Raw genomic sequence first — 10,478 nt, forward strand, 5'->3', positions numbered from 1 at the left:
GGAACATTAGATTAGTTGAACTTTCATCTGACAGAGCATGGCTATTATGCCATTTATTCAGAATTAAAATGGTTCGATATATCATACTTCGGTTTGAGCTTTTATTGTCATAATCTTATATTTTCCATTGGAACAATTTGCTCTTACTTCCAGACTAGACCCTGACCAGGTGCCTGCTGAGACGTAACTGAGACTAGAAAGAGATGTTCATCCAAGCAACTTGTAATCCTGGAGCATGAGCCAAAATGCACTTACTGTTATTCATTTTCCTTTGATTAAAAGTCTTGCTGCTGGCTCTTTTCAGAGCTTAATTTATTCATTTTCTAGATGTCTTCAGGTGATAAAAATGCATTGTGAACAGTAAATCAGATTTTATTCAGTACTAGAATGAAATTTCTGGTCAAAACAAGAGATAATGTGCTAATTGAATGGGGGTTGCACACATTTCCTTTAATGCATTGTAAAGGAGCCACGTATCATCAGGCGTGAGATCTGCATTCGAGCCCGCACTGTCAGAGCAGCCTGAACTGGGAATTGTGAGTAACCCGGGATGAGGAAATCCCTCCCCATAAAATTCTGATGCTGTAAATGTCATTATCTTACCACCTCTCCTTTTCGTCCTCGTTATGCCCGATATTTTTTACCATTGTGAAATATCACATTAATAACGTTTGCAGCAGACTTAAATTGAAAGGATCAACAAGCTTCGGTGTCATGAAGGAGCTAATTTATGGGGAGTTGGAGATGGATGAAGCATTAAAATAGTTGAGTTTCAACGTGGGAAAAATACAGTTAACATATCTGCAAAAATCACCCTGAGCTAAAATATTCAGTGGAAGAGAGAGGGAGGGGTGTCTATGGCTGCATATGCAGAAAAAGCACTGCAGAATAAAACAAAGACATCTGTTTGAGGGTACGACTGTGTAAGGAATATTGGATTTACTTCTGTGTGCTTGTTACAGCATATGCTATAGGTCAGGCAGATCAGACAAGCCATATGATACAGTGATGGAGGACAAGAGATGGCAAATGTGGGGTCTGAAGAGCAGCTTTGCCATCTTGAAGCATTATGGCCAATGCAGCTTTGTGTGCAGATCAAATGGTTGGAGATATAGGTACTATGATTTGAATCAGCAAGCCATTTTGTTAGATTAGATTTGTAGATAAAAATTGCACCCAAGAAAAGAAATGTCAGCTCTTTAACCTTTTTCCAGCATGCACAGGTAAGTTTCATTCATCCTTATGCCCTAGCCCTTTGAGTTGTCTCCCTAGATTTAAATCACACTGTTAGGAATTGTTCTCATTTGTTGAGGCAAATTACACAATGCTGCCTTTTTGCCTTTTAATGGTAGCTCGGCACAGGAGGTCAATGTACTTCATACTGTGAAATGCATCTAATCAGCTATACCAAGGTGCCCTCTCTGATATCAAATCTTACAAAGGCAACAGTTTTTGCATGCCTTTTTTTCCAGCTTGAGTTCAATCCAGTTCACAGTCATGATTTACAAAGGAATAGCAAGGGATGATTTTATGATTCTGTAGTTGTTCTGAGAGCACAGAGCCAGTACACAACTAGCCAGCTGCAAAAGCTTGTTCAGGGCAACAAATGCTAGCCAGGATTTGAAGTACAGATTCATTCAGGAGTGCCAGTACCCGAAAGCATCATTCACGCTCTTCACTGCATGCTATACAATGTCCCTACGTGACTGTGGACTGATTACAAGACAGCATGCCAGGACTCAATTGCTTTCCATACCCACCAGCAGAAGGAGATGAGTGAACTTTCTAAGAGGTAAGGTTCATGTAACTCAGGTATCAGTGTAATTATTAACAAACTGTCAATTTTCAATCTTTCTTTTATCCATTCAATAGGGAAGCCTTAACTTTCTGATCCCATCCATTAATCTACTTCCACTGCACAGCAGGGGTATAACAGAGCTCAAATTTAACTGCACAGTATTAATGTTGCTTAATTGTTAGGGCTGCTGTTTTTGCCTAGAGAAGGGAGATGTGGGTTGGTATTTTTCAAAAAGGACAACCACAACCTGATCAGGAGTTTGTGTTACACAGCAGCGATCATTTTGAATGTGAGCAGTGGCTGAAACAGAAAACTGCATCACTCTGTGGCTCTGAGTGGTCTCTGCAATGCATTATTTTCTTGTTGTGCATAAAGGACTGCCTAAGCAGAATCTGGACAGTGCTGAAGTGACGTCTGTGGATTTGCAGTCAAGCCTAGGAATGGCCGAAGAGCAAAACACTCACCACTCAAAACGGGTTGTGTGTAGGTTTCAGATGGTGACACAGCCCTCTCCTGGAGGAGTTATACAACTTGTACATTATCTGCTAGCTGATTTTAAATATATAAAAATGATTAAAAGATGCCATGTAAATAAGGTGTGTTATACACTGAGCAATGCTGTATCTGTAGTTTACTCCTGCAAAAACTGATGTTGCTACCAGAGTCCACGGAAAAAATGTGGATTTAGGGGAGCCTTCTGAGCCTTAGAGAGAAAGAAAATGGAGCGTCTGTGACTCAGCCAAAGCCAGTGAATAAAGCAGAATTTTCACCCTCAGGGAAACAATTAAGTCAATTTGAAAACCTTTAGTTTATTGTTGCAAACACGGGCAGCCTAAAGGAGAGATTTCCAAGTTCACACAAAGTTACAGAGGTAATGTGATATGGTATTTAGTGGTACTGAACTTCTAAAGAAATCTGTATGTATGGATTTATTTAAGCCTCTCCCCTTAAGAGATACTAGCCTAAATCACACCAGCCTACCTACCTTTTTTTTTTTTTTTTTTTCTATATTCAATGGTAACCAATACAGTCACTTGTGTATTTCAGTTAAGGACTCACTATTCCCCAGCCAATTATCCTTTAAGACTTATTGCTCTCCAATGTGACCTCACAAACAAGAAATTCCAAGTAAAAATTCTCTCCAGAATCAGGCAAAAGGAGATGGATGACTTAAAGTTGTCAAGGATTGACCTGGGTCCTCACATTGCTAGAGGAAGGTAGGGCGATTTGCAATTGCCATTCAAAAATGTATGCGTTTTGTCTTCAAGGACAAAATTCAGCATCTTGAGTAAGAATTAATCAAACGTGTTACACAGGCAGTATTTTCTCAGGCCAAGTTTGAGGGTTGCCACATTAAATATAAGCACCATGAGAAGCCAGTAGGCCAAGCCTGGGGATCCATGAGGCTGTATTAAATTACAAGGGGTTTTCAGGGGTTTTATCATCAAGTGCCAGGTAAGACTTGAGAAGATGATTCAGTTCCTGTACTGTTCAGTGCGAACAGATGAGTGTTTGTGAACCTGGGAACAACCCATCCTGTCATATATCAGCACTCAAAATTCCTGCGGAGGTTTGTTGTGTGTAACCTCTTCTGATATGTTGCTGTGTAGCAGAGCATGCAGATTCAATCACATCGCTGTACAAGATATAAGAATAAGGAAGTAAGCTTTCTTGAAAATATTGATTGTGATAATATGACAAGATTATAAAGAAGGGGGTTAAAGGACAGTTTCTTCTCTGCTTTAGAAAGCTTCATTTCTATTTCTTTGTGATTAGTGTCTTGGACAGGACATGGTGTTAAAGAGGATTACCTATTTTACCATCAGTACTACCACTTCTGTTATACACCTTCAATGGATTTGGGTTGCTTTTTTTTCTGTTATTAACCTCAAAAGAGACATTGGTACAACCTTGTGTAGCATAGCCTGGAGCATTGCTGGGCTCACAGCAGTTATTTCTCTATGAGTACCATGTAATGAACATGATTCAGAAGAACAGTGAATGATGTGTTTAATTTGGGTAACATCTCCCAGCCTCCTGTAGGTATCTTTGGTTGCATGTAGCTGTTTCCAGGAGAACCAGTTAAAAAAACTGCTTGAAGATCATATCCTGCAGATGCAGAAAGGCTGAGACAGAGGAGTCCTACAAGACGAAGAAAAAAAATAAAAGGAACACCACAGGCGGAATACGATCAATCCAAAGCAATTAAAAAATACAAAGAATACACGAATAAGCCACAGCACAGAACATGGAAAGCAAAAAAGGCTGCAAGCCAGCTATAGCAGCAGTCAGGTCTTTCAGATATTTCCGATCAGTGCTCTAACCATATGTTTTAGATACTCCTGCTTAGAGTCCTCAAACTGAACCACCCTCGCAGTACCAAAATACATCTCTTGGTATAATTAAATAGTAGATCTTGGTGCCAAAATTTGTCTTGGATATTTTAATATGTTGAGAGAACTATTAGGAATTTAAGTAGAAAGAATAAAGGCAAATCTGCTCTATTTCCTACTGATCCATGATATTTTGCCCTGGCTCCCAAACCATCTCCCAGATCTTCACAATAAGGTATTTGCTTGCCAAGAGATTTCACACTTGGCACATTCTTTGGTAAAGCTGGAAATCAAGACCTACGTAGAGACTAAGGAAGCAGGAGAAACACAGGGTTTTACTGACTTATACCTGACTCAGACACAGTGAATACGGTGCATGGACGCTGTGCACAGGAGGACACTGGTGGAGGAGTGGGACTCTACAGACTTGTTCTAAAATTTTCATTGAAATAAGGAAATCCCACAGCGCATTCTGACTGCGTCAGATCTCTGAAAGAAACATCTGCCATTGAGAAAACTTCCAACAGCGATCTTTTGCTATCATTCAAAGCACTTCTTAGATCTGCCTACAAGACAGGATACTTTGTTCAAACATGAAGAAACAGAGACTTGAGATCTTTCACTCTTTGTTACTGCTCTTCACAGTTGTTTGCTTTGGGAAATCACAGATTCTGCAAAGCATGATTTGCTGAAGTCATCTGGAGTTATGTTAATGGCTGCATGTGCTGGAAGGTCTGCTGTGCTCTAATCTCACCCCTCTCTTGCCTGAAGATTAAAGGCAATCCCAGCTCTGTGATATGATGAAGACAACCTGGTCTGGGTTCTCCGCAACCTCTTTTTGTCGGGACCTGAAACTACAGCGAGCACTTTGCACTGGGCACTGCTCCATGTTTAGACTCAGTCAAGACAAGAGGGGAGACTAATGAAGTCACATGTAAAACCATTTGGACTGTGCTTTCCCAAAGAACACACAGAGATCAGCACAAAGATATCATTAGGATGGAAGTGCAAAGGTAAAAACTTGTAAGAGTGCATCCAAATGGCATTTCACGCTCTTGGTGAGCTGACAAACACATCTTCGATTTATTAAGAATTACAGATGCATCCAGGCCCATTAGCTTCACCTTGCTGCCTTGTGCCCTGGCATGAGTATTCACTCTTTTTTTCTATTCCCTGAGAGTCAGAATGAAAGCAAAGAGAGCTGGGCATGTAACAAGCATGTCAGACAAGAGCAGAGAGTGCAACGTCCCCATAACAGTGCTGCTGAGCACAGCCAGCTGCCCTGGCCTCTCCTAGGGTGGTCCTGAAGAGACAGCAGTGCTGCCAGATAGGCATTTAATAAGAGAGGCAAAACTCCCATCCTTAACATCTGGCAGCAACATGGGATCAAAACTATTTTTCCTGTAAAGACCACCACTGTGCTCTCCCAGCACAGCTTCTTCTGACTCTCTGAGCTGTAGAAGACATCTTGAAAGTCCCATGTTAGTTAAAAAGGGCAGAAATTTAATGTTTCTAAAATCCTCCAAGGTCATTTCATTAGTAATCAGTCACAGTATGTTAACTATTTTCAATTATATATATATATATATTTTGCATATTTTCATTTATAATTATACTGACTAGAATAAGTCAATTTGGTCTGTGAAAGCTTGTGCTATTTTCTCACTCATTCAACACCTGTATTAATGTGTCCTGAGTTTTATGGTATGAATTAGTAAAACCCTTTTGCATTCAAATGCCAGCTGGCAATAAAAAAAAAAAAAAAAATTCAGAAACAGTCACAGGTAAAGTGACATTAATGCTGTTTCTGACAGCTGTCTCCAGCTCATTTTCTAGTGAAAGTGGTCTGTTTTACTGAATATGATTGAAAAAAGATGCATCGCTTGTATAAGAAGAGTGATTTTTCCCTTCTGTGGCAAAGATGCACCATGTGGGGGCCAGTGTAGAGAGAGCCCACAGGAGGAATCTTCTTGTTGATCATGAGGAGGTGTTACTTGTCAGTGGTTAAATAAAGTAGTTAACTGAGAGCAAGGCTTTATAACAAGCTATCTCCACTAATTAGCTGGGTTACCAGTTATTTCAGCTTTGCCAGGCATGTTGAAAACAAGGAGAAAATAATAATGCTAGTACTTAGAATGGGGTAAGGCTATAAGGGAAGTCATTTTCCTTCCCCTCTAATTGCCGTGAAGATCTATGAAGGGGAATTCAAATTGCTGATGCTGAAGATGGACAAAAGTAACTGAACCTCTCAGGGAAGGGTTTGACTGTGGGAGGAAAACAGTGCTGGCAATTGCTAGGCTCTTTTTCATGGTTTCTTGAAGTGTTATACAGTGCTTCATGGTTTTTCACAACGTTTATGAAGAAGGACAAATTTTTTAGATTTGCTTTCAGCCTTCCATAAATTCCTCCCATTATTATGTCTCCCCATTACTGAGCCATCCATACATTCACTGCCTATAAAATCTTATTAGGTGATTAGTTGAGAATGTTTTAGTGGATTAGAAAAAAAAATCACCAGAGAGCTTAATATAATTTCTATAAAGGGTAGTTCTCTGTCTCCTGTCATTGGTGTGGTTAAGTGGGAATGTATTTGGGACAGCAACAGCCCTACGAGTTCATGCAGGAGGGACTGTAAGACAGAAGGAATTTAGACAAAGATTCGTGCTGCAGCTAAAACCACCAGAGAGAGTGTGCCAAAAGGGGTGGTCCTGTCCCCTTTGTCCTTGGCCATGTTCTTGCTGCTTCTGCTGCATTAGTGAGAGAGCAGCCAGGAGGTGAGTGTGTTCAGACTGCTGAGCTAGCAGGAAACTAGTACTGCACCTAAAAATGAAAGGCTTTCCATTAGATCGGCCAGATTACTCATTTTATGGCTCTGTGGTCACTAGATGCAACCCTGGTGAAAGGGAAATGTGGGACTATTCGTTTTCAAGGCATCTTGCTTCTAGGTAGATTACAGACAGGTTATAACATGAAACTACACGAAGCAGCTTGCCCGGAATCACGGAGGAGATCTGCAGCACAGCAGGGAACTGAACCAGGTCTCTGAAGTCTAAGCTCATGTCCAGACCAGGCTACCCATCCTGTCCTTGCTGTGACAGCTGAAAAGTGGCTCACCTCTGTTCACCTCTTCCATTTTCCTGCTCAATCTGTTTATGGTTCAAGGGACACACTCCACCGCAGCCCAGATACATTTGTTTGGGACTAGACATGGTGAATTTGCCTGTGCTGTCAAATTGCTCCAATAGGGCTGATGCCTGCAGGGGAGTGGACGTCGGGGCAGAGGGCTCTGGCACTAGCTGGGTGAGGAGGGAGATGAGAGCAATGCTGAATTTTTGTGGGTGTTCTTGTCTTTCTTTATGTCTAGATTTCTCTGATGTTCCTGAACATCCAGAGGGCCTGACGGAAGCTGCCTCCAGGATCAACACCTCTCCCCTTCATTGGCAATCTGTGGACACTGAGCTTCCAAACTCACCATGAAATGCTCTTGAAGGTACTGATGTATTTTATAGTTTTGTGAATAGTTCAGGCGCAGACTTCTAATGTATCCTTGGCTAGAAGGTAAAAGCATCCTTCTGCTCCTTCCCAGCTTCAATCTGAGCTTTCTAAGTAGAGCTACAAGCCATGTGTCTCCCTGTGGGAATTTAGAGAGGATTAGCAATAAATGGAAAGGGACTGTAGCAACAGTTGTAAATGCTGCAAATCACTGAACAGTCACACAGTCAAAAATAGTACCTGGGGAGGACTGTTAGTATAGCACAAGCTACGGGGTGGGAGGAAAGGAAACATGAAGAATAAGCAAAACTTACTAAAAAGAGGCAGCAAAGCTTATTTGCTTGGCAACTGAATCCTGTAGCCCTTATTTTGGTAATATTGCCATTGGCTGGTTATTTCTTGGCACATCAAGGCCCTGGAAGGCTTCCTTAGAGGCCTGGCCTGGCCACTGCAGGAACAGCAAAGTGGGAGAGACTGCAGCACGCCGGAGATGTTACTGCCCCAGGCCAGTCCTTGCTGTTGGGGATGGAAATGTATTGATCTTGCTTTTAGGGGTAAGGACAAAGAAAAATTTTGTTACCTGTGATTTTAAGATTTTGAAGGTCAGGCTGAGACAACAGTTTTTCTTGCACAGGGTTCTGCTTGTTTTGGGAGGGCGTTGTGAGTGTCGGTTGTTATCAGAGCTGATAGGCACTGCAACACAACCAAGTGGCTAGATTAGAATCTCAGTATGTTTGAGTTTGACTGTGTAAGCAAGCAGCTGCACAGAACTGCAAGTAGGTTACATTCTTTGTACTATTTGATATGGCAGTATATCAACACATTGCTTTCTGGCCCTCTTTTTTTTTTCTTTTTTTCCCTCTTTTTTACCTTTTTTTTTTTTTTTTTTTCTTTTCTTGGACAGTGCACAGACTTGGAAGAAATACATTAGTAATGTTACCTTAATGTGGTCTACACACTACATCTGCTAAACGAGACCCACAGAACGCTTTCCTTTCTCCATGTGCTGCTGGAGGAAAAGCCAGGAAGGATTCATGCTCAGGATTCGTGCCACGTCTCCATCTCTGGCTCTCCTCTATGCAGCAATCTTGGAACAAGGAGAATCATTAAATCTGGGAGCTGTGCAAGATAATGCATCATTGAGGCTCCCTACTTTCCTGTGTGCACAAAAGAAAACACAGATTCTGCAGTTCCTTTGGGTACTAGATGGAATCCAGTTCAGGAATTCAAGCACTTGTTTTTTCTTTCCTCTCCACCTTACTTGAGCTATTAATTAAAAGACTGGACTTAAAACCATTCTTCAAATTACTCTCCCCTACAGAAAACAGCCTTTGCTCACAACAATTGGCAGCAGCTAGGCACCTCATCATATTTGCATGTGTTTTCACAATGGTCAGCATATTTAAGAATCCCTGGCAACATCTTTTTTTCCCACAAAGGAGGAGGCCTGCACCCACCTCCAGAGAGGTGCAGTCCTGCCTACAGGTGTTCCCGAGCAACATATTTGAGATCAGCAACACAACATTACCAGTGTATTCCTAAGAGCACTTTGCAGAAGCCAGGACATGTGGAAACTGTGCGTAGTAAAACTCTTAACAGCTTTATGAATAGCCTGTCTTCACCAGTTCCCTAACCCCCCAAGGGCAGAGATATGCCTTTTCATCTTTCATGCGTCCATCATATGAAGTGCTACAAGTGCTCAGAAAAAAAGGTCACACATTTTATATGTATAGTTACATATGTGTGCATGTATATGTAGTTACATATGGTTTGGTATTACATATACATGCATTTGTAAAACAAAAATCATGTGCAGGCATATCTTTATTCATCTCCCTGCTTCATACATTAAAATCCCTGAAACAGATGTTCAGAAATCCTTACCTCCCATCCCATACAGTCACAAGCTCTAGCTGACGTTGTTGTTATCTGAACTCCTAATGCTTTGAGCAAGATAACACCACCTCTTCTTCCCTCCCTCTGTGCAATTAAGTCTTTCTCAACTACCCAGGGTTGAAGAGTTCAAAACCGGTCTCTGATTTATGGGAGCCAGCCCCTTGATGTGTGGAACTACCGAGACCCCAAACTGCAGCAGCCATCGGTAGGATCAGATGGCTGCCACTCGTGGTTCGCAGGCCACTCACGATTCCCAACACATCTCGAATGAGATGCCCCGCATCAGTGGCAGTGTAAAGTTTGAAAAGTTTGGCTCAACTGCTTCCCCGTGGGAGACCTGGCGAGCACAATGCTCAGATCAACGGTGAGCAAACATTACCATCTAATGGCTGCTGGTGTTAATTACAACTATAATTTCTGTTTTAACAGTGAAGGCTGTTCCTTGTCTAAGTACTGGTACTCTGAAAACACTGTCTGACTGGAAAACAAATGAACATGGAAAGGTAATAAAAGCAATGTTTATGATTTTGCTGTATCTATCAATCACCTCTGGTGGGGCAACGTAAATGGAAAAAATCCCATTGAAATGTTTCTGGGTAACATGACACAGTTGCTTTGTTGGCTATATAAACTGCAGATACATGAAAAATAACAGTCATAAATAGTAATGCTATGTATTAATAACAGTGAAAGCTCTCTAACATTTTAATAGTGAAACACGATTCCAATCTCTTTTATTTCCTTAGACCAGGATGAAATGTCTCCCGTCCCTTTCTCATGCAATGGCAAGGACCACAAAACAGCCCTACATAATAGAAATGGTCTGAGCTCTGGTCTAAGAGTACCACTAAGATGCAGGAGGCAGGCACAAACTCTCTGTAAACACATCTTTATGTGACTCATTGTCCTAGGGGGCTGGGCTCTACAGAAACGTATATACACCATGGACAGGAAAGGCT

At 41.5% G+C, this 10,478-nt stretch overlaps 1 long non-coding RNA gene across 1 annotated transcript; it reads right to left on the reverse strand.

Moving 5' to 3' along the window:
* Positions 1 to 1,802: 1,802 nt before the first annotated feature.
* On the reverse strand, positions 1,803 to 10,244 carry LOC308199559. Its single transcript, XR_013954703.1, has 4 exons — positions 9,508 to 10,244; positions 8,204 to 8,316; positions 7,604 to 7,762; positions 1,803 to 3,940 (listed from the first exon to the last, which is right to left on the reverse strand). It is a non-coding gene; the product is annotated as an uncharacterized lncRNA (long non-coding RNA).
* Positions 10,245 to 10,478: the final 234 nt, after the last annotated feature.

Source organism: Anser brachyrhynchus (assembly GCF_964034855.1).
Source record: "Anser brachyrhynchus genome assembly, chromosome: 9".
Taxonomy (NCBI): domain Eukaryota; kingdom Metazoa; phylum Chordata; class Aves; order Anseriformes; family Anatidae; genus Anser; species Anser brachyrhynchus.